Here is a 24,020-nt window from a genome sequence, read left to right on the forward strand (position 1 = left end):
AGGGTGAGGAGGAAGGATGAACACTTAACATGGGGCCGAGAGACTTGGGTTTCAACCCCTGCTCAAAGACTTGTTTTTTGACTGTTCTGAGCCACATAAACTCTCTGGGTCTTAGTTTCCTATCTGCAAAGTGAATGCCCTATTTAGTAATATAATAAAAATACGATAAAAATAACCATAATAATAGCCACAACTGCTATTTATTGAACACTTCACCTACTGTGAAGGTATTATCTCACTAAACCTTTTGACAGTTTTATAAGGTAGGTATGACCAACGTCTACCCCCATTTAACAGATAGAGTGACACTGGTTTTTAGTGTTTTTAGTGACTTATTCAAGGTCACACAGGTAGTGACTTTTAGGATAAAGACTGAGATCCTTACCGCAGCCTACAAAGTCCTGCATGAATTCCCTTCAAAACGCTGCTCTCCCCATCCCATCCCCCACACCTCACTTTCTGTGCTCTAGTCTCTTTATTCTCCAGTATGTTGTACTTCCTTCTACCACTGGGCCTTTTTTGCCACAGGCTATTTGCTGTAGATGTCATGTCCGCTTTGCCCTTCTGTTTGCTTAATACTACCTATTCATTCTCCGGATATTAGTTCAACTCTCATCTCCTAAGGAGGTCTATGGAGCTCTAAAAATAGCCCATTACTTTGCTTGACATCCTATCCAATTGAGAGGAGGGGTCTGTATCATTGCTCTTGGATCTGGGCAGTTTTGCTTTGACCAAGAGTATGGTGAAAGTGATGCTGTGTACCTTCTGAGGCTAGGTCATAATATACCAGGCAGTTTCCACTTCGCTTGGAATAGTTGTGCTTGAAGCCCTGAGTCATCTCACAAGAACTCCAACTTCCCTTAGGCTCTGTGCTGGAGAGGCCCCGTATCGGTGCTGTAGCTGGCAGCCAACTGACAGCCAGCATCACCTGCTAGCCTGGCGAGTAACCCATCTTAAACACCCAGCTTAGCCAAGCATTCAGATAACTGCAGCGCCAGTTGATATCTGACTGGAACCTCATTAGAGACCCAGGAGAGAATTCCTAGCTAAGCCTTTCCAGGATATCTAACTCACAAAATAATGACCAAAATACAGTGCTTGTTTTAAGCTGTTAAATTTGGGGGCAATTTATTATATGGAAATAAGTAACTTTAACAAAATTTTCCACAGGTACTTCCTTCTCACTTTGTAACCAGCCTAGGTCAGTTTCCTTTTCATATATTCTAATGTGAATAAATTCCTTTCCTTCAGAGTACTTGTCTCAGTTTATAACTATACATCTATTAGTGTAATTATTTTGTTATCTGTCTCTCCCACCAGACTGGAAGCTTCATTAAAAAAAAAAACCCAAAAAACCGTGGCTGTTCTTGCTTGATTGTTGTATCATTTAGAAGTGAATTTGGCTGCAAGTAACAGGATTTTAATAGCTGTGGCTTAAGCCTGCAGGGGCTTGTTTTCCTCACAAAACATAAAATGTGCAGGTAGGTGGCTATTGGTATTAGTTCAATTGCTCAGTGGTACGTTCAAGGATCCAGGCACTTTCCCTCCCTCTTTTTGACCATACTCAGCATGTTGTATTTTCATCCTCATGTTTGTCCCCTTGCTGTTGCAAGACTGATGCCTCAGCTCTAGGTACTTTATCTTTATTCAGCATCCCGATAAACAGGAAGTAAAATGATAGGGAAAAAAAGGCTTTTCTTCCTCATGCAGATCTCTTATTTTCCCAGAAAGAAAGTCTCCAGCAGCCTTCTTTTTATGTCTCATTGATCAGAATTGAGGCACGTGTTATGCAGCGAAGAGTTAACATAGCAGGACAGAGGCTGCTACTTTTAGAACAGTGGTCCCCAACCTTTTTGGTACCAGGGACCAGTTTCCTGGAAGACAGTTTTTCCATGGATGGGGTGGTGGGCAGGATGGTTCAGGCAGTAATGTGAGTGTGAGCGATGGGGAGCGATGGGGAGCGGCAGATGAAGCTTCACTTGCTCACCTGCCACTCACCTCCTGCTGTGCGGCTGGTACCAGTCCATGGCCCTGGGGTTGGGGACCCCTGTTTTAGAAGAGCCTGCTTGGCTTCCCTGGTAATGCAGTGGTTAAGAATCCACTTGCCAATTCAGGGGACACGGGTTTGAGCCCTGGTCTGGGAAGATCCCACACGCCACAGAGCAACTAAGCCCATGTGCCACAACTACTGAGCCTGTGCTCTAGAGCCCATGAGCCACAACTACTGAGCCCGCGTGCCACGGCTGCTGAAGCCCACGTGCCTAGAACCCATACTCCAGAACAAGTGAAGCCACCTTAATGAGAAGCCCGTGCACCACAACGAAGAGTAGCCCCCGCTTGCCACAACTAGAGAAAGCCTGCGCACAGCAATGAAGACCGAACACAGCCAAAACTAAATAAATAAAATAAATTAAAAAAAAATAAAAGTACAGTTTTAAAAAAAAAAAAAGAAGAGCCTGCTTGCAAGGTTGGCCTTTGGCTGGCATCTGAGGACTTGGTATTTGAAAAATTCCCTAACAGATAAGAGTGGTTTACGGCTCTTCAACTGTTTGTACAAACAATGTAATTTATGTTGAACACCTGCTTTTCTTTTGAGGGTCTGGAATTTTGGTATATGCTGAGCAGAGTGTGTTGATATGACCAACCCCCAGTAAAAACCTTCAATGCCAAGTTTAAATGGGCTTCCCTAGGCAAAAACATTGCATGTGTTACTGCAGTATTTTTTTTTAACTGATATAATGGACATACAATATTATATTAACTTCAGGTATACAACAAAATAATTCAATATTTGTATATACTGCAAAATGATCAATACGATAAGCCTGGTCTAGTGAGATCTACTCTCTTAGTAACTTGCAAATATGCAATACAGTATTACTAAGTATAGTCATCATGCCATACATTACATCCCCATGGCTTATTTATTTTATAACTGGAAGTTTCTACTTTTTGATCCCCTTCACCCATTTTGTCCACCTCTGGCAACCACCAATCTATTCTCTGTACCTATGAGATTGGTTTTTTAAAAAATTCCACGTGTAAGTGAGATCCTACAGTATTTGTCTTCCTCTGCTTGACTTAATTTCACTTAGCATAATGCCCTCAAGGTCCATCCATGTTGTCACAAATAGCAAGATATTTTCTTTTTTAATGGCTGAATAGCATTCTGTTGTATGTGTATGCCACATTTTCTTTAGCCATTCATCCATTGGTAGATATTTGGGTTGTTTTCACGTCTTGGCCATTTTAAATCACGCGGCAATGAACATAGGGATGCAGATATCTTTTTGAGTTAAGTGTTTTCATTTCCTTTGAATAAATACCCAGGAGCAGAATTGCTGTATCATATGGTAGTTCCATTTTTTATTTTTTGAGGAACCTCCATACTGTCTTCTATAGAGGCTGCACCAATTTACATTCCCACCAACAGTGTACAGGTGTTCCCTTTTCTCCACATCCTTGCAGGTGGTTGTTATTTCTTGACTTTTTGAAAATAGCCATTCTAACAGGTGTGAGATGATATCTCATTGTGGTTTTGATTTGCATTTCCCTCATGTTTAGTGATATAGAACATCTTTTCAGTATGTATTTGCCATCTGTATGTCTTCTCTGGAAAAATGTCTAGATCCTCTTACCATTTTTAAATTGGATTTTTTGTTTGTTTTTTGCTATTGATTTGTATGAGTTCTTTATATATTTTGGTTATTAACCTGTTATTGGTTGTAGGCATACCTTGTTTCATTGTGCTTTGCTGTATCACACTCACAGATATTGGTTTTGGCTTTTTTTTTTTTTTTTTTTTTACACAAATTGAAGGTTTGTGGCAACCCGGTATCCAGCAGGTCTATCAGTGCAATTTTTCTCACTTTGTGTTTCTGTATCATATTTTGGTAATTCTTACAGTATTTTAAACTTTTCCATTATTACTATTATTTTGTCATGGTGCTCTCTGATTAATGATCTCTGATGTTACTCTTTTGACTTGCTGAAGGCTCAGAGGATGGTCAGCATTTCTTAGCAATAAAGTATTTTTGAAATAAGGTACATATGTTATTTTTTAAAGCATAATACTTCTGTACACTTAATGGACTAGAGTATAGTGTAAACATTACTTTTATATGCACTAGAAAACCAAAATATTCCTGTGACTTGCTTTATTGCAATATTTGCTTTATTGTGCTAGTCTGGAACTGAACATACAATATCACTGAGGTATGCCTGTATATGATCTGCAAATATTTTCACCCATTCAGTGAGTTACCTTTTCATTTTGTTGATGGTTTCCTTTGCTGTGCAGAAGCTTTAGAGTTAGATATAGTCTCACTGGTTTATTTTTGGTTTTGTTGCCTTTGCTTTTGTGTCAAATCCAAAAATATCATCACCAAGACTTATTTTAAGGATCTTACAACCTATGTTCTCTTCACGGAGTTTTAGGTTTCAGGTTTTACATTCAAGTGTTTAATCCAATTTCAGTTAATTGTTTGGTATAATGTAAGAGTGTAGTCCAGTTTCTTTCTTTGCATGTGGCTGCCCAGTTTTGCCAACAGCATTTATTGAAGAGACTTTTCTTTCCTCATTGTACATTCTTGACTCCTTGTCATAAATTTATATACACATATAAATTTATACATAATATAGTGTTTTATTATATAATATAGACTTTATATATTATATATATTTATATGTAGTATATAAATGATATATATATAAAAATGATATAAATGTTGATTTCTAGGTTCTCTATTCTGTTCCACTGATCTATGTGTCTGTTTTTGTTCCAATGTCATATTTTTGTTTTTATTACTATAGCCTTGTAATATAGTTTGAAATCAGGGAGCATGAGGCTGCCAGCTTTGTTCTTTTTTCTGAAAATTGCTTTGGGTATTTGGAATGTTTTGTGGTTCCACACAAATTTTAGGGTTTTGTTCTCTTTCTGTAGAATATGCCACTGGAATTTTGATAGGAATTGCATTGAATTTGTAGATTGCTTTCGGTAGTATGAATATTTTAACAATTTTTAATATTTTAATGATACTTCCAATCCATGAACACAGAATATCTTTCCTTTGTGTGTATGTGTGTGTGTCTTATGCAATTTCTTTCCTCATGTCTTTTTTTTTTAAGTTTCAAGTACAACAGATGTTTATACTCACCCATATTGTGCTCAATATATGCTTATTCAAAATTTTACACAACTTCCATCCTTTGACTTTTTTTTAACAGCTTTATTGGAGTATAATTGCTTTACAATGCTGTGTTAGTTTCTGCTGTATAACAAAGTGAATCAACTACATGTATACATATATACATGTATACATGTATACCCTCCCTCTTGCATCTCCCTCCCACCCTCTCTATACCACCCTTCTAGGTGGTCACAAAGCACTGAACTAATCTCCCTGTGCTATGCAGATGCTTCCCACTATCTATTTTACAGGTGGTAGTATATATATGTCAGTGCTACTCTCACTTCGTCCCAGCTTACACTTCCCCCTCCCTGAGTCTTCAAGTCCATTCTCTACGTCTGCGTCTTTATTCCTGTCCTGTTCCTAGGTTCATCGGAACAAGTATTTTTTTTTAGATTCAATATATGTGTGTTAGCATACGGTATTTGTTTTTCTCTTTCTGACTTACTTCATTCTGTATGACAGTCTCTAGGTCCATCCACCTCACTACGAATAACTCAATTTCATTTCTTTTTATGGCTGAGTAATATTCCATTGTATATATGTGCCACATCTTCTTTTTTTTCTTTAACATGTTTATTGGAGTATAATTGTTTTACAATGGTATGTTAGGTTCTGATTTATAACAAAGCGAATCAGTTATACATATACATATGTTCCCATATCTCTTCCCTCTTGCGTCTCCCTCCCTCCCACCCTCCCTATCCCACCCCTCTAGGTGGTCACAAACCACCGAGCTGATCTCCCTGTGCTATGCAGCTGCTTCCCACTAGCTATCTGTTTTACGTTTGGTAGTGTATATATGTCCATGCCACTCTCTCACTTTGTCCCAGCTTACCCTTCCCCTCCCCATATCCTCAAGTCCATTCTCTAGTAGGTCTGTGTCTTTATTCCCGTCTTACCCCTAGGTTCTTCATGACTTTTTTTTTTCTTAGATTCCATATATATGTGTTAGCATATGGTATTTGTTTTCCTCTTTCTGACTTACTTCACTCTGTATGACAGACTCTAGGTCCATCCACCTCACTACAAATAACTCAATTTCGTTTCTTTTTATGGCTGAGTAATATTCCATTGTATATATGTGCCACATCTTCTTTATCCATTCTTCTATCGATGAACACTTAGGTTGCTTCCATGTCCTGCTATTGTAAATAGGGCTGCAATGAATATTGTGGTACATGACTCTTTTTTAATTATGGTTTTCACAGGGTATATGCCCAGTAGTGGGATTGCGGGGTCATATGGTAGTTCTATTTTTAGGTTTTTAAGGAAACTCCATACTGTTCTCTATAGTGGCTGTATCAATTTACATTCCCACCAACAGTTCAAGAGGGATCCCTTTTCTCCACACCCTCTCCAGCATTTATTGTTTCTAGATTTTTTGATGATGGCCATCCTGACTGGTGTGAGGTGATACCTCATTGTAATTTGATTTTCATTTCTCTAATAATTAGTGATGTTGAGCATCCTTTCATGTGTTTGTTGGCAATCTGTATATCTTCTTTGGAGGAATGTCTATGTAGGTCTTCAGCCCATTTTTGGATTGGGTTGTTTGTTTTTTTTATATTGAGCTGCATGAGGTGCTTGTATATTTTGGAGATTAATCCTTAGTCAGTTGCTTCATTTGCAAATATTTTCTCCCATTCTGAGGGTTGTCTTTTGGTCTTGTTTATGGTTTCCTTTGCTGTGCAAAAGCTTTGAAGTTTCATTAGGTCCCTTTTGTTTATTTTTGTTTTTATTTCCATTTCTCTAGGAGGTGGGTCAAAAAGGATCTTGCTGTGATTTATGTCATAGAGCATTCTGCCTATGTTTTCCTCTAAGAGTTTTATGGTGTCTGGCCTTACATTTAGGTCTTTAATCCATTTTGAGTTTATTTCTGGGTATTGTGTTAGGTAGTGTTCTAAATTCATTCTTTTACATGTAGCTGTCCAGTTTCCCCAGCACCACTTATTGAAGAGGCTGTCTTTCCTCCATTGTATATTCTTGCCTCTTTTATCAAAGATAAGGTGACCATATGTGCGTGGGTTTAGCTCTGGGCTTTCTGTCCTGTTCCATTGATCTATATTTCTTTTTTTGTGCCATTGCCATACTGTCTTGATTAGTGTAGCTTTGTAGTATAGTCTGAACACAGGGAGCCTGATTCCTTCAGCTCCGTTTTTCTTTCTCAAGATTGTTTTGGCTATTTGGAGTCTGTTGTGTTTCTATACAAATTGTGAACTTTTTTGTTCTAGTTCTGTGAAAAATGCCATTGGTAGTTTGAAAGGGATTGGATTGAATCTGTAGTTTGCTTTGGGTAGTATATTCACTTTTACCGTGTTGATCCTTCCAATCCAAGAAAAAGGTATATCTGTCCATGTATTTGTATCATCTTTAATTTCTTTCATCAGTGTCTTATAGTTTTCTGCATACAGGTCTTTTGCTTCCTTAGGTAGGCTTATTCCTAGGTATTTTATTCTTTTTGTTGCAGTGGTAAATGGGAATGTTTCCTTAATTTCTCTTTCAGATTTTTCATCATTAGTGTATAGCAATGCAAGAGATTTCTCTGCATTAATTTTGTATCCTCCTGCTGTACGAAATTCATTGATTAGCTCTAGTAGTTTTCTGGTAGTATCCTTAGGATTTTCTATGTATAGTGTCATGTCATGTGAAAACAGTAACAGTTTTACTTCTTGTTTTCCAATTTGGATTCCTTTTATTTCTTTTTCATCTTTGATTGCTGTGGCCCAAACTTCCAAAACTATGTTGAATAATAGTGGTGAGTGTGCACACCCTTGTCTTGTTCCTGATCTTAGCGGAAATGGTTTCAGTTTTTCACCATTGAGAACGAAGTTGGCTGTGGGTTTGTCATATGTGGCCTTTATTATGTTGACGTAGGTTCCCTCTATACCTACTTTCTGCAGGGTTTTTATCATAAATTGGTGTTGAATTTTGTCGAAAGCTTTTTCTGCATCTATTGAATTATCAAATGGTTTTTATTCTTCAGTTTGTTAATATGGTGTATCACATTGATTGATTTGCGTATATTGAAGAATCCTTGCATTCCTTGGATAAAACCCGCTTGATCACGGTGTATGATTCTCTTAATGTCCTGTTGGGTTCTGTTTGCTACTATTTTGTTGAGGATTTTTGCATCTATGTTCATCAGTGATATTGGCCTGTTGTTTTCTTTTTTTGTGATATATATGTCGGGTTTTGGTATCAGGGTGATGGTGGCCTCATAGAATGAGTTTGGGAGTGTTCCTCCCTCTGCTCTATTTTGGAAGAGTTTGAGAAGGACAGGTTTAACTCTTCTTTCAGTGTTTGATAGAGTTCGCCAGTGAAGCCATCTGGTGCTGGGCTTTTATTTGTTGGAAGATATTTAATCATAGTTTCAATTTCAGTGCTTGTTATTGGTCTCTTTTTATTTTCTGTTTCTTCCTGGTTTAGTCTCAGAAGGTTGTGCTTTTCTAAGAATTTGTCCATTTCTTCCAGGTTGTCCATTTTATTGCCATACAGTTGCTTGTAGTAATCTCTCATGATCCTTTGTATGTCTGCAGGGTCAGTTGTTACTGCTTCTTTTTCATTTCTAATTCTGTTGATTTGAGTCTTCGCCCTTTGTTTCTTGATGAGTCTGGCTAATGGTTTATCAATTTTGTTTATCTTCTCAAAGAAGCAGCTTTTAGTTTTACTGATCTTTGCTATTGTTTCCTTCATTTCTTTTTCATTTATTTGTGTTCTGATCTTTATGATGTCTTTCCTTCTGCTAACTTTGGTTTTTCTTGTTTTTCTTTCTCTAATTGCTTTAGGTGTAAGGTTAGGTTGTTTATTTGAGTTGTTTCTTGTTTTTTAAGGTAGGATTGTCTTGCTGTAAGTTTCCCTCTTAGAACTGCTTTTGCTGCATCCAATAAGTTTTGGGTCGTCATGTTTTCACTGTCATTTGTTTCTAGGTATTTTTGATTTCCTCTTTGATTTCTTCAGTATCTCTTGGTTATATAGTAGCATAGTGTTTAGCCTCCCTGTGTTTGTAATTTTTAGGTTTTTTTCCTGTAATTGATATCTACTCTCCTTATGTTTTGGTCGGAAAAGATACTTGATACAGTTACAATTTTCTTAAATTTACCAAGGTTTGATTTGTGACTCAAGATATGGTCTATCCTGGAGAATGTTCCATGAGAGCTTGATTAGAAAGTGTATTCTGTTGTGTTTGGATGGAATGTCCTATAAATATCAACTAAGTCCTTCTTGTTTAATGTGTCATTTAAAACTTGTGTTTCCTTATTTATTTTTATTTTTGATGGTCTATCCATTGGTGTAAGTGAGGTGTTAAGTTGCCTACTGTGGTTGTGTTACTGTCGATTTCCCCTTTTATGGCTGTTAGCATTTGCCTTCTGTATTGAGGTGCTCCTGTGTTGGGTCCATAAATATTTACAATTATTATATCTTCTTCTTGGATTGATCCCTTGATCATTATGTAGTGTCCTTCTTTGTCTCTTTTATTAGTCTTTATTTTAAAGTCTATTTTTTCTGATATTAGAATTGCTAGTCCAGGTTTATTTTGACTTCCAATTGCATGGAATATCTTTTTCCATCCTCTCACTTTCAGTCTGTCTGTGTCCTTCAGTCTGAAGTGGGTCTCTTGTAGACAGCATATATACGGGTCTTGTTTTTGTATCCATTCAACCAGTCTATGTCTCTGGTTGGAGCATTTAATCCATTTACATTTAAGGTAATTATCCATATGTATGTTCCTATTCCCATTTTCTTAGTTGTTTGGGGTTTGTTAGTTTAAGTCTTTTCCTTCTCTTGTGTTTCCTGCCTAGAGAAGTTTCTTTATCATGTGTTGTAAAGCTGGTTTGGTGGTGCTGAATTCTCTTAAGTTTTTTTGTCTTTAAGGTTTTAATTTCTCCATCGAATCTGAATGAGATCCTTGTTGGGTAGTTATTTTGCTTGTAAGTTTTTCCCTTTTATCACTTTAAATACGTACTGCCCCTCCCTTCTGGCCTTCAGAGTTTCTGCTGAAAGATCAGCTGTTTAACCATATGGGGGTTCTGTTGTATGTTATTTGTTGCTTTTCCCTTGCTGCTTTTAATGTTTTTTCTCTGTACTTAATTTTTGATAATTTGATTAATATGTGTCTTAACGTGTTTCTCCTTGGATTTATCCTATATGGGCCTCTCTGCGCTTCCTCGAGTTGACTGACTATTTCCTTTCCCACGTTAGGGAATTTTTCATCTACAGTCTCTTCAAATATTTTCTGAGACCTTTGTTTTTCTCTTTTTCTTCTGGGACCCCTGTGGTTTGAATGTTGGTTCAGTTAATGTTGTCCCAGAAGTCTCTGAGACTGTCCTCAATTCTTTTCATTCTTCTTTCTTTATTCTGCTCTGTGGTAGATATTTCCAACTATTTTATCTTCCAGGTTACTTGTCTGTGCTTGTACTTGAGTTATTCTGCTTTTGATTCCTTCTAGAGAATTTTTAATTTCATTTATTGTGTTGTTCATCATTGTTTGTTTGCTCTTTAGTTCTGCTAAGTCCTGTTTAAACATTTCCTGTATTTTCTCCATTCTATTTCCAAGATTTTGGATCATCTTTACTATCATTACTCTGAATTCGTTTTCACGTAAGCTGCCTATTACCTCTTCATTTGTTTGGTGTGCTGGGTTTTTACCTTGCTCCTTCATCTGCTGCATATTTCTCTGTCTTCTCATGTTGTTTAACTTACTGTGTTTGGGGTCTCCTTTTTGCAGGCTGCAGGTTCATGGTTCCCATTGTTTTTCGTGTCTTCCCCCAGTGGGCGATGTTGGTTCATTGGCTTGCGTAGGCTTCCAGGCGGAGGGGGCTGGTACCTGTCTTTCTTGTGGGGAGGGATGTGTCCAGTGCTGTGTTTTGGGGTGTCTGTGAAGTTAGTATGATTTTAGGCAGCCTCTCTGGTAATGGGTGGGGTTGTGTTCCTGTTTTGCTAGGTGTTTGGCATAAGGCATCCGGCACTGGATCTTGCTGGCCGTTGGATGGAGCTGGGTGTTATCGTTGAGATGGAGATCTCTGGGAGAGCTCTAGCTGATTGATATTATGTGGGGCCTGGAGGTCTCCGGTGGTCCAGTGTCCTGAACTCAGCTCTCCCACCTCAGAGGCTCAGGCCTGACACCAGGCCAGAGCACCAGACCCTGTCGCCACATGGCTCAGAAGAAAAGGGAGGGACTTCCCTGGTGGTGCAGTGGTTAAGAACCTGCCTGCCAATGCAGGGGACACGGGTTTGTGCCCTGGTCCAGGAAGATCCCACATGCCACAGAGCAACTAAGCCCATGTGCCACAACTACTGAGCCTGTGTGCCACAGGTACTGAAGCTCATGTGCCTAGAGCCCATGCTCCACAACGAGAGAAGCCACTGCAGTGAGAAGCCTGCGCACCGCAATGAAGAGCAGCACCTGCTCACCGCAACTAGAGAAAGCCTGCATGCAGCAACGAAGACCCAATGCAGCCAAAAATAAAATCAATAAATAAATTTATGAAAAAAAAAGTTTAAAAAAATTAAAAAATGGGGCTTCCCTGGTGGCGCAGTGGTGGGGGGTCCGCCTGCCGAGGCAGGGGACGCGGGTTTGTGCCCCAGTCCGGGAGGATCCCACGTGCCGTGGAGTGGCTGGGCCCGTGGACCATGGCCGCTGGGCCTGCGTGTCTGGAGCCTGTGCTCCACAGCGGGAGGGGCCACAGCAGTGAGAGGCCCGCGTACTGCAAAAAAAAAAAAAAAAAATCCTGAAAAAAATTTAAAAAAATGAAGAAAAGGGAGAAAAATAGAAAGAAAATTAAATTTTTAAAAATAATAAAGATAAAAAAATATTAAAAAAATCAAATAAGATACTAAAAAAGGAGAGCAACCAACCCAATAAACAAATCCACCAATGATAACAAGCGCTAAACACTAAACTAAGATAAACATAAATATCAGAAACAAATCAGTCGCAGCTAGCAAACCCAAAGGCTACAGTTGCTCCTAAAGTCCACTGCCCCAATTTTGGGATGATTTGTTGTCTGTTCAGGTATTCCACAGATGCAGCGTACTTCAAGTTGATTGTGGGGATTTAATCTGATGCTCCTGAGGCTGCTGGGAGAGATTTTCCTTCCTCTTCTTTGTTCACACAGCTCCTGGCGTTCAGCTTTGGTTCTGGCCCCGCCTCTGCATGTAGGTCACCCGTAGGCATCTTTTCCCCACTCAGACAGGAGGGGGTTAAAGCAGCAGCTTATTAGGGGGCTCTTGCTCATTCAGGCTGGGGGGATGGAGGGTTCCGGTAGGTATAATGGAATGCAGGGTGAGCCTGCAGTGGCAGAGGCCAGCGTGACTTTGCAATAGCCTGGGGCGTGCCGTGTGTTCTCAGGGGGAAGTTGTCCCTGGATCATGGGACCCTGGCTGTGTTGTACTGCACTGGCTGCTGGGGGGTTTGGATAGTGACCTGTGCTTGCATAGAGGATTTTTGGTGGCTGCAGCAGCAGCGTTAGCATTTCTTGCCCGTCTCTGTGGTCCGAGCTGATAGCCGTGGCTCACGCCCGCCTCTGAAGCACGTTTAGGTGGCGCTCTGAATCCCCTCTCTTCGCGCACCCTGAAACAATGGCCTCTTGACTATTAGGCGGGTCCAGACTTTTTCCTGGACTCCCTCCTGGCTATCTATGGTGCATTATCCCCCTTCAGGCTGTGTTCATGCAGCCAACCCCAGTCCTCTCCCTGGGATCTGACATCTGAAGCCCGAGCCTCAGCTCCTAGCCTCCACCCGCCCTGGCAGGTGAGCAGGCAAGCCTCTCGGGCTGGTGAGTGCTGGTCGGCACCAGTCCTCTGTGTGGGAATCTCTCTGCTTTGCCCTCTGCACCCCTGTTGCTGCACTCTCCTCTGTGGCTCAGAAGCCCCCCCACCCCCACCCCTGGTGTCTGCCAGTGAAAGGGCTTCCTAGTGTGTGGAAACTTTTCCTCCTTCACAGCTCCCTCCCAGGGGTGCAGGTCCCATCCCTATTCTTTTGTCTCTTTGTTTTCTTTTTTCTTTTTTCCTACCCAGGTATGTTGGTATTTTCTTGCCTTTTGGGAAGTCTGAGGTCTTCTGCCCGCGTTCAGTAGGTGTTCTGTAGGAATTGTTCCACGTGTAGATGTATTTATGATGTATTTATGATGTATTTGTGGGGAGGAAGGTGATCTCCACTTCTTACTCCTCTGCCATGTTGAAGGTCCCCACCTCTTTCACCAGTGTCTTATAGTTTTCAGTGTACAATTCTTTCACCTCCTTGGTAAGATTATTCCTAGTTATTTTATTCTTTTTGATGCAATTGTAAATGGAATTGTTTTCTTAATTTCACTTTTTGATAGTTTGTTAGTAGTATATAGAAATCAACAGATTTCTGTATATTGGTTTTGTATTCTGCAACTGTACTAAATTTATTTATTAGGTGTAACTTTTTTTGGTAGAGTCTTTAGGGCTTTCTGTATATAATATCATGTCTGCAAATAGTGACAGTTTTACTTTTTCCTTTTCAATTTGGATGGCTTTTATTTCTTTTTCTTGCCTAATTGCTCTACCTAGGACTTCCAGTAGTCTGTTGAATAAAAGGGGTGAGAATGGGCATCTTTGTCACTGCATTTTTTTATTGCTGGCAAAGCAAGCACAGTCACGTGTCCCCTCACCAGATGGAGATAGCCTCACAAAGCCTGGGCGTGGATTTCTCCAAATTCTATCTTGTGTTATTTCCCCTTGCTGATCCTATTGTGTGTCCTTTTGCTATAATAAGCTTTAGCCATTAGTACTTTTAGCAAAACATTAAATGTTTGCATGGTCTTTGAGACCCCCTGGGACACATGCTCACTGTGAGACTTATAACAATCAAAGAGGAATTGGAGGAAGTACAATTACTAAAATTGATGAATGCACTTCATTCTTTTGGCTTGGGGAGGGACCTATACCACCACCGGAACACATCTGAGGTTCTGGGAGTGATTGGGAAAGGAGGATATGTGTGTATATTGAAGAGTGATATTGAAGTGTAGAACAGTTCCTGGCACATAGAAAGTGTATAGTACACACATTTTGAGAGAGAGAGAAAAAGAATGAACTGAGCAGAGCTAGATTTTGGCTTCAGATATCATTTATTCAAAAGCATAGATCTTAACTATTATGCCATATTGCCCGCTCCTTTGCCTTCTTTTCTTATGTACTGTTGGGAGTGTCACATAAACGGGCTTTTTAAAAGGACCACATACCATTACAGATGGGAAGTTTCTCTGTCAGTCTACATGCAGTGTCAGAAGGCAAAGTTGCTTTATCCACTTGGAAAATGGGCAAAACAGAATCTACTTCTGTTCCGTCTGGTGTTGTATCTAGACTGGGTATTTTGGAAGTGCTGTTGGGTTGATTTGGATGGGAGTTTTAGTCTGTTTTCTTAAATGATTCCTGCAGTAAGCCAAAATAATTTCATTTTGAGAATCCTTGCTTTTAGTGGCCTTGTTTTTTAAGTAGCTTGTACTTCATGAGGAAAAACTAGAAACTTTCAGGCAGTGTTTTCTTTGGGGGTTGTGGGTTGAGATGCCAGAGGAATTGTCCAACAAGTTAGCTAGAGGTGAGGGTAGGGTTCAGTCGGCATCTTAACTCTGAGAATGGAGTGGGATCCTGCACAGGTGGGTACTGTCCTTGTGCAGTAGATAACTGCAGTGCAGCAGCACCAAGCACAGCACACAGTGCTCATAGGAGGTTCGCATGGCTCTTCCACTAAATTTGTTGTCACCCCGTCAACATTTTTTTCCCTGCTATACAAGAAAAAAAAAGGTTATATCACTTTGATTTATAGAATATCAATTCCAAGAATGACCTTAGATTTAAACCAGCCCAAGACTCTAATTCTGCAGAAAAACTAAGGTTCAGGGAAGGGAAGGGACTTGTCCAATGTCACCAAGGAAATGAGTGTCAAGGTACAATTAGGAACTGGTTCTGCTGACTCTCAGCTACTGTGCTTTTCTTTACACATTAGAGACTACCAATGGCAGAGTGGGTGTTAATATTATTCCTCTAAGTTTGTATAGATCCTTATGACTTTTCAAAACCTTATGATCTTCAGAGGTATACCTGTAAATTAGGAAATGGAGATACAGCATGTTGAATGGAGTTACTCGGATTTGAGCCTAGTTCTTCTAACTCTGAATTTTTGCTTTGTATACTACTCTGGACAGTAGAATTTTAGCAATGATAACAACAATTATTATGACTGCTACTCGCAGAAGGCTCTTGGATACAATGAACAGAAAATCTACTCAAAGTAGTGTAAGTAATAGAGATTTATTTTCTCATCTAGCAAGAGCAAGCAGGCTGGGAATAGGGCAGCTCTAGGGTTGTGAAGAATTTGGTGGCTCAGTGACATCATCACAGACCAGGGTTCTTTCCATTTTTTGCTGTGCCATACTCATTCTGTCAGCGGGGTCTTTCTTCATGGTCACAGAGTGGCCTAAATTAGCATTATAACCTTAATGACTAAGAGGCTTGCAGGTGTCTCTTTTGTTTACTTATTTATTTATTTATTTTTTAGCAAGGAAAACTTCCAAGAAGTTACCCAGAAAAAAATCTTCTCAGGTCTCAATGGCCAGGATTGGGTCCCATACCCATTTACGCAATCACTGGCAAGAAGAAAAGAGTACAGTGCCATATAGGCCCATCCAGGTTTACTCCCTGGGATAGTGGGGTAGGGTCAGCTGCTATTGAGAAACATGTGAAATAACATGTCCACGTTTACACAGGTAGAAAAGGGTAGAGAAAGAAATGAAATCTAGATCTACCTGGCTCTGCAACCAACGTTTTTAACCACTACGCAAAACCACCTCCCGTTCTTATGTTCCCTGCTGTCTCTCCCCTTCGCAGTACCACTTGCCAAATTCCCAGCCCATACGCCGAAGTCGCTTTGGCTGGTGATTGCAAGATCGTCTCCTTGCCAGGTCAATGTCAGCTATCAATCCCCATATCCTGGGCGTGCGAACCAGCTGATTAGAGCTGTAAGTAGGTGTTTAACAACACGGAGGCAGCCAGAGTATCCGTCAGCAGTTTTTTTTTCCCCTGGTGGCTGGGCATTAGAAAATCTGCTGAGAGAGGCACCCCTGTTCCACTGCTGCTGGGAGGAGGGAGTCTCACCAGAGTAGATGATTTGAGAAGGGTAGAATGACAGGATGTCAGCTGAAAGGTCCCTTAGACATGATCTAGTCCAGTCCCATCACTGCACTGATGGGAAAACTGGGAAGGATTGCTTAGGATCCCACAGAACTCATGGTTGGATCCAGCACTAGAACCTGTATTTACCCAATGGTATTTCCAAGGTATTTCAAAGCCTAACTTACACATTGGCTTGCAATTCCAACTCAAGAAATCAGTTTTTAATTGAAATATCTGAAAACTGTTGGTGGGAATGTAAATTGATACAGCCACTATGGAGAACAGTATGGAGGTTCCTTAAGAAACTAAAAATAGAACTACCATACGACCCAGCAATCCCACTCCTGGACATATACCCTGAGAAAACCATAATTCAAAAAGAGTCATGTACCAAAATGTTCATTGCAGCTCTATTTACAATAGCCAGGACATGGAAACAACCTATGTGTCCATCAACAGATGAATGGATAAAGAAGATGTGACACATATATACAATGGAATATTACTCAACCATCAAAAGGAATGAAACTGAGTTATTTGTAGTGAGGTGGATGGACCTAGAGACTGTCATAGAGTGAAGTAAGTCAGAAAGAGAAAAACAAATACCATATGCTAACATATATATATATATATATATATATATATATATATATATATATATGGAATCTAAAAAAACAAAAGAAAAAAAACGGTCAGAAGAGCCTAGGGGCAAGATGGGAATACAGACGCAGACCTACTAGAGAATGGACTTGAGGATACGGGGAGGGGTAAGGGTAAGCTGGGACAAAGTGAGAGAGTGGCATGGACGTATATACACTACCAAATGTAAAATAGATAGCTAGTGGGAAGTAGCCCCATAGCACAGGGATATCAGCTCAGCGCTTTGTGACCACCTAGAGGGGTGGGATAGGGAGGGTGGGAGGGAGGGAGATGCAAGAGGGAAGAGATATGGGGATATATGTATATGTATAGCTGATTCACTTTGTTATACAGCAGAATCTAACACCATTGTAAAGCAATTATACTCCAATAAAGATGTTAAAAAAAAAAAAAGGCATTTTGGATTATATTGTCTAGCCCCAGTTAGGTGTCTCCTGGCCATCTCCTGAGAGAAATAGTCATTAACATACATTCACATGGGTTAATTGCTCCAAGCAAAGCCTGTCAGCTTTCTAGTTAGACAGGGCAGCCACCTGTAACAAATCCCCACTCCTTTCCAACTTCCTTCTTCCTTTCCTGGGATGTTAGCCTTTCTGGTTTGATCATTCAGGACAAGTTCTAGCACTGGAAAGTGCTAAAGGCATGTGAACCTTGGAGTCTCAGGTCTAAAAGAGAATGTTCCCAGCTTGAGAAGAAAAAGTTAAACGGCAGGTCAGAGTGCAAGGATTCCTTGTGACATTATGGGATGGCTTGAGATCCCCATATTTCTAATAACTCATATATATGTGGGTATGGGGAGGTCCTAAGAATTTAAGCAGCATTTATTGAATGTCAGTAAGAATGATAGTAGTAGCAGCTGCCAAGAACTGCCAGGTCCTTCACATGTGTTTTTAACTTGAGTCTTCAAAATTCATGATACTTTTGTGTTTATTGCCTGCCTCTCAAGATTAGAAAGTCTGTTCTATAGTCAAAGGAACCTTTAAGTACTGCTATATGTCGAACTCCTAGAACAGTTTCTAATACATAGTAGATGCTCAGTTAATATATAGTGAATTAATGATGTGACAGTAAACTGAAGAGATAGGTAAGCTTTTTCTTCATTGTACAGATATGACAACTGAGGCTTAGATTAATTTGTCCAAGGTAACTATGTCAGTTATCTTTTGGCTGCAACTAATGTTGCTTTAAACAAATGAGGGTATTTTTTTTTCCTCAGATGAGAATTCTGGTGGTACTCTTAATACTGATTCCACCTCAGCGATGCCATTAAGGATTCAAGTTCTTTCTAACATTCTGCTCTGCCTCCGCTGTCTTCAGTGTGTTGGCTTTTCTTTATGCTTAAATGCTCCTGGCCACAAGATGGTTATAACCCAAAGTGATTGCTTCAGGCAGGAAATCTATGTTCAAGGAAGCAAGAAGATGTGGGTAGCACTAGCCATGTGTATTTGTTTATATGAAAAGTAAAAGTCTTCCCAGAGGCCCCTGCCTGATTTCTACTTATGTCTTGTTGGCCAGAGTTATGCCACATGACTACCCCTATATGCAAGGGATGCTGGGAAAATGAGTATTTGCCTTTCTCTGGCTTTTTTTCCCCACATATTTATTGAAGTATAATTGCTTTACAATGTTGTGTTAGTTTCTACTTTATAACAAAGTGAATCACCTATACATATACATATATCCCCATATCCCCTCCCTCTTGCTTCTCTCTCCCACCCTCCCTATCCCACCCCTCTAGGTGGTCACAGAGCACCGAGCTGATCTCCCTGTGGTATGTGGCTTCTTCCCACTAGCTTTCTGTTTTACACTGGGTAGTATATATATATCAATGCTGCTCTCTCATTTCATCCCAGCTTACCCTTCCCCCTCCCCGTGTCCTCAAGTCCATTCTCTATGTCTACATCTTTATTCCTGTCCTGCCCCTAGGTTATTCATATATATGTTAGCATACGGTATTTGTTTTTCTCTTTCTGACTTACTTCACTCTGTATGACAGACTCTAGATCCATTCACCTCACTACATATAACTCAATTTCATTTCATTTTATGGCTGAGTAATATTCCATTTTATATATGTGCCACATCTTCTTTATCCATTCATCTGTTGCTTCCATGTTGCTTCCATAGGTTGCTTCCATGTCTTGGCTATTGTAAATAAAGCTGCAGTGAACATTGTGGTACATGACTATAGTTGAATTATGGTTTTCTCAGGGTATTTGCCCAGTAGTGGGATTGCTGGGTCGTATGGTAGTTCTATTTTTAGTTTTTTGAAGAACCTCCATACTGTTCTCCATAGTGGCTGTATCAATTTACACTCCCACCAATAGTGCAAGAGGGTTCCCTATTCTCGACGCTCCCTCCAGCATTTATTGTTTGTACATTTTTTGATGATGGCCATTCTGACAGGTGTGAGGTGATACCTCATTGTAGTTTTGATTTGCATTTCTCTAATGATCAGTGATGTTGAGCGTCCTTTCAAGTGCTTGTTGGCAATCTGTATATCTACTTTAGAGAAATGTCTATTTAGGTATTCTGCCCATTTCTGGATTGGGTTCTTTGCTTTTTGATATTGACCTGCATGGTCTGCTTGTATATTTTGGAGATAAATCCTTGGTCAGTTGCTTCATTTCCAAGAATTTTCTCCCATTCTGAGGGTTGTCTTTTCATCTTGTTTATGGTTTCCTTTGCTGTGCAAAAGCTTTTAAGTTTCATTAGGTCCCATTTGTTTATTTTTGTTTTTATTTCCATTTGTCTAGGAGGTGGGTCAAAAAGGATCTTGCTGTGATTGATGTCATAGAGTGTTCTGCCTATGTTTTCCTCTAAGAGTTTGATACTGTCTGGCCTTACATTTAGGTCTTTAATCCATTTTGAGTTTATTTTTGTGTATGGTGTTAGAGAATGTTCTAATTTCATTCTTTTACATGTAGCTGTCGAGTTTTCCCAGCACCACTTATTGAACAGGCTGTCTTTTCTCCATTGTATATTCTTGCCTCCTTTGCCAAATTTATGGTGGCCATATGTGGGTGGATTTATCTCTCGGCTTTCTATCCTATTCCATTGATCTATATTTCTGTTTCTGTGCCAGTACCATACTGTCTTGCTTACTGTAGCTTTGTAGTATAGTCTGAAAGCAGGGAGCCTGATTTCTCCAGCTCCATTTTAATTCCTCAAGATTGCTTTGGCTATTCAGGGTCTTTTGTGTTTCCATACAAATTGTGAAATTCTTTGTTCTAGTTCTGTGAAAAATGCCATTGGTAGTTGGTAGACATTGCACTGAATCTGTAGATTGCTTTGGGTAGTATAGTCATTTTCAAAAAGTTGATCCTTCCAACCCAAGAACATAATATATCTCTCCATCTGTTTGTATCCTCTTTGATTTCTTTTATCAGTGTCTTATAGTTTTCTTCATACAGGTCTTTTATCTCCTTAGGTAGGTTTATTCCTAGGTATTTTCTTCTTTTTGTTGCAATGGTAAATGGGAATGTTTCCTTAATTTCTCTTTCAGATTTATCATCATTAGTGTATAGGAATGCAAGAGATTTCTGTGAATTCGTTTTGTATCCTGCTACTTTACCAAATTCATTGATTAGCTCTAGTAGGTTTCTGGGAGCATCTTTAGGATTCTCTCTGTATAGTATCATGTCATCTGCACACAGTGACAGTTTTACTTCTTGTTTTCCAATTTGGATTCCTTTTATTTCTTTTTCTTCTCTGATTATTGTGACAAAAACTTCCAAAACTTTGTCAATAACAGTGGTGAGAGAGGGCAACCTTGTCTTATTACTGATCTTAGCAGAAATGGTTTTAGTTTTTCACCATTGAGAATGATGTTGGCTGTGGGTTTGTCATATATGCCCTTTATTATGTGGAGGTCAGTTCCCCCATGCCTACTTTTTGGAGGGCTTTTATCATAAATGGGTGTTGAATTTGTCGAAAGCTTTTTTTGCATCTCTTGAGATTATTATATGGTTTTTATCCTTCAGTTTGTTAATATGGCTTATCACGTTGATTGGTTTGGGTTTATTGAAGAATCCTTGCATTCCTGGGATAAACCCCACTTGATCATGGTGTATGATCCTTTCAATGTGCTGTTGGATTCTGTTTGCTAATATTTTGTTGAGGACTTTTACATCTATGTTCATCAGTGATATTGGCCTATAATTTTCTTTTTTTGTGACATCTTTGTCTGATTTTGGTATCAGGGTGATGGTGGCCTCGTAGAATGAGTTTGGGAGTGTTGCTCCCTCTGCTATATTTTGGAAGAGTTTGAGAAGGATAGGTGTTAGCTCTTCTCTAAGTGTTTGATAGAATTCACCTGTGAAGCCATCTAGTCCTGGGCTTTTGTTTTTTGGAAGAATTTAAATCAGAGTATCAACTTCAGTGCTCGTGAAATTTCTGCTTGTATATTCTATTTCTTCCTGGTTCAGTCATGGAAGGTTGTGCTTTTCTAGTAATTTGTCCACTTATTCCAGGTTCTCCAATTTATTGGCATATGGTTGCTTTTAGTAATCTCTCATGAGCCTTTGTATTTCTGCAGTGTCAGTTGTTACTTCTCCTTTTTCATTTCTAATTCTGTTCCTTTTGAGTCTTCTCCCTTTTTTTCTTGATGAGTCTGGCTAATGGTTTATCAATTTTGTTTACCTTCTCAAGGAAGCATATTTTACTTTTATTGATCTTTGCTATAGTTTCCTTCATTTCTCTTTCATTTATTTCTGATCTGATCTTTATGATTTCTTTCCTTCTGCTAACACTGGGGTTTTTTTTTTTTTGTTGTTGTTGTTGTTCTTCTTCTTTCTCTAATTGCTCTAGATGTAAAGTTAGGCTGTTTCTTTGAGATTTTTGTTTCTTGACATAGGATTGTATTGCTATAAACTTCCCTCTTAGAACTGCTTTTGCTGCATCCCATAGGTTTTGGGTAATCATGTTTTCATTGTCATTTGTTTCTGGGTATTTTTTGAGTTCTGCTCTGAGTTCTTCAGTGATCACATTTACTATCATTACTCTGAATTCTTTTTCAGGTAGACTGCCTATTTCCTCTTCATTTGTTTGGTCTGGTGGGTTTTTACCTTGCTTCTTCAACTGCTGCATATTTCTCTGTCTTCTCACGTTGTTTAACTTACTGTGCTTGGGGTCTCCTTTTCATAGCCTGTAGGTTTGAAGTTCTCATTGTTTTTTTGTGTCTGCCGCCAGTAGTCAGGTTGGTTCATTGTCTTGTGTAGCCTTCCTGGTGGAGGGGACTGGTGCCTGTGTTCTGGTGGATGAGGCTGGATCTTGTTTTTCTGGTGGGCAGGACTGCATCCGGTGGTGTGTTTTGGGGTGTCTGTGACCTTATTATGATTTTAGGCAGCCTCTCTGCTAATGGGTGGGTTTGTGTTCCTGTCTTGCTAGTTGTTTGCCATAGGGTGTCCAGCCCTGTAGCTTGCTGGTCATTGAGTGGGCTGGGTCTTCGTGTTGAGATGGAGACCTCTGGGAGAGCTTTCACCATTTGATGTTACTTGGGGCCGGGAGGTCTCTGGTGGACCAATGTGCTGAACTTGGCTCTCCCACCCCAGAGTCTCAGGGTTGACACCTGGCTGGAACACCAAGACCCTCTCAGCCACATGGCTCAGAAGCAAAGGGAGAAGAAAAAGAAAGAAAGTAAAAATAAAATAAAATAAATTTATTAAAATAAAAAAAATATTAAAAATAAAAGGAATAAAAAAGTAATAAAAAGAAGAAAAAGAAAGAAGAGAGCAACGAAACCAAAAAACAAATCTGCCAATGATAACAAGCGCTAAAAACGATACTAAAAAAAAAAACACCCAAAAAGCCAAAAAGACTGGACAGACAGAACCCTAGGACAAATGGCAAAGGCAAAGCTATACAGACAGACTCACACAAAGAAGCATACATATACACACTCACAAAAAGAGAAAAAGGAAAACCAATATATATATAAAAGGATGAGAGCAACCAAATCAATAAATAAATCTACCAATGATAATAAGCCCTTAATACTAAACTAAGATAAACATAAAACAGAAACAAATTAGATGCAGAAAGCAAACCCCAAGTCTACAGTTGCTCCCAAAGTCCACCACCTCAATTTTGGGATGATTCGTTGTCTATTCAGGTATTCCAGAGATGCAGGGTACGTCAGGTTGACTGTGGAGACTTAATCCGCTGCTCCTGAGGCTGCTGGGAGAAATTTCTCTTTCTCTTCTTTGTTCGCACAGCTCCAGGGGTTCAGCTTTGGATTTGGCCCCGCCTCTGCATGTAGGTCACCTGAGGGTGTCTGTTCCCTTCCCAGACAGGATGGGGTCAAAGTAGCAGCTGATTCAGGGGCTCTGGCTCCTTCAGGCCAGGGAGAGTGAGGGGTACGGAATGCGGGGCGAGCCTGTGGTGGCAGAGGCCGGCGTGATGTTGCAACAGCGTGAGGTGCCGTGTGTTCTCCTGGGGAAGCTGTCCCTGGATCACGGGACCCTGGCAGTGGTGGGCTGCACAGTCTCCCAGGAGGGGAGGTGTGGACAGTGACCTGTGCTCGCACACAGGCTTCTTGGTACCTGCAGCAACAGCATTAGCATTTCATGCCTGTCTCTGTTGTCCGCACTGATAGCTGTGGCTCGTTTCTGTCTCTGGAGCTCGTTTAGGCAGTGCTCTGAATCCCCTCTCCTTGCCCACCCCGAAACAATGATCTTTTGCCTCTTAGGCAGTTCCAGAGCTTTTCCTGGACTCCCTGCCAGCTAGCTGTGGCACACTAGCTCCCTTCAGGCTGTCTTCACGCAGCCAACCCCAGTCCTCTCCCTGGAATCTGACCTCTGAGCAGGCAAGCCTCTTGGGTTGGTGAGTGCTGGTTGGCATTGATCCTCTGTGTGGGAATCTCTCCATTTTTCCCTCTGCAGCCCTGTTGCTATGCTCTCCTCCATGGCTTTGAAGCTTCCCTCCTCCACCACCCGCAGTCTCCGCCCGCGAAAGGGCTTCCTAGTGTGTGTAAACTTTTCCTCCTTCACAGCTCCCTCCCAGAGGTGCAGGTCCTGTCCCTATTCTTTC

This window comes from Monodon monoceros, unplaced genomic scaffold, assembly GCF_005190385.1.
Source record: "Monodon monoceros isolate NGI ecotype Baffin Bay Population unplaced genomic scaffold, NGI_Narwhal_1 Super_Scaffold_12, whole genome shotgun sequence".
NCBI classification, from domain to species: Eukaryota; Metazoa; Chordata; class Mammalia; order Artiodactyla; family Monodontidae; genus Monodon; species Monodon monoceros.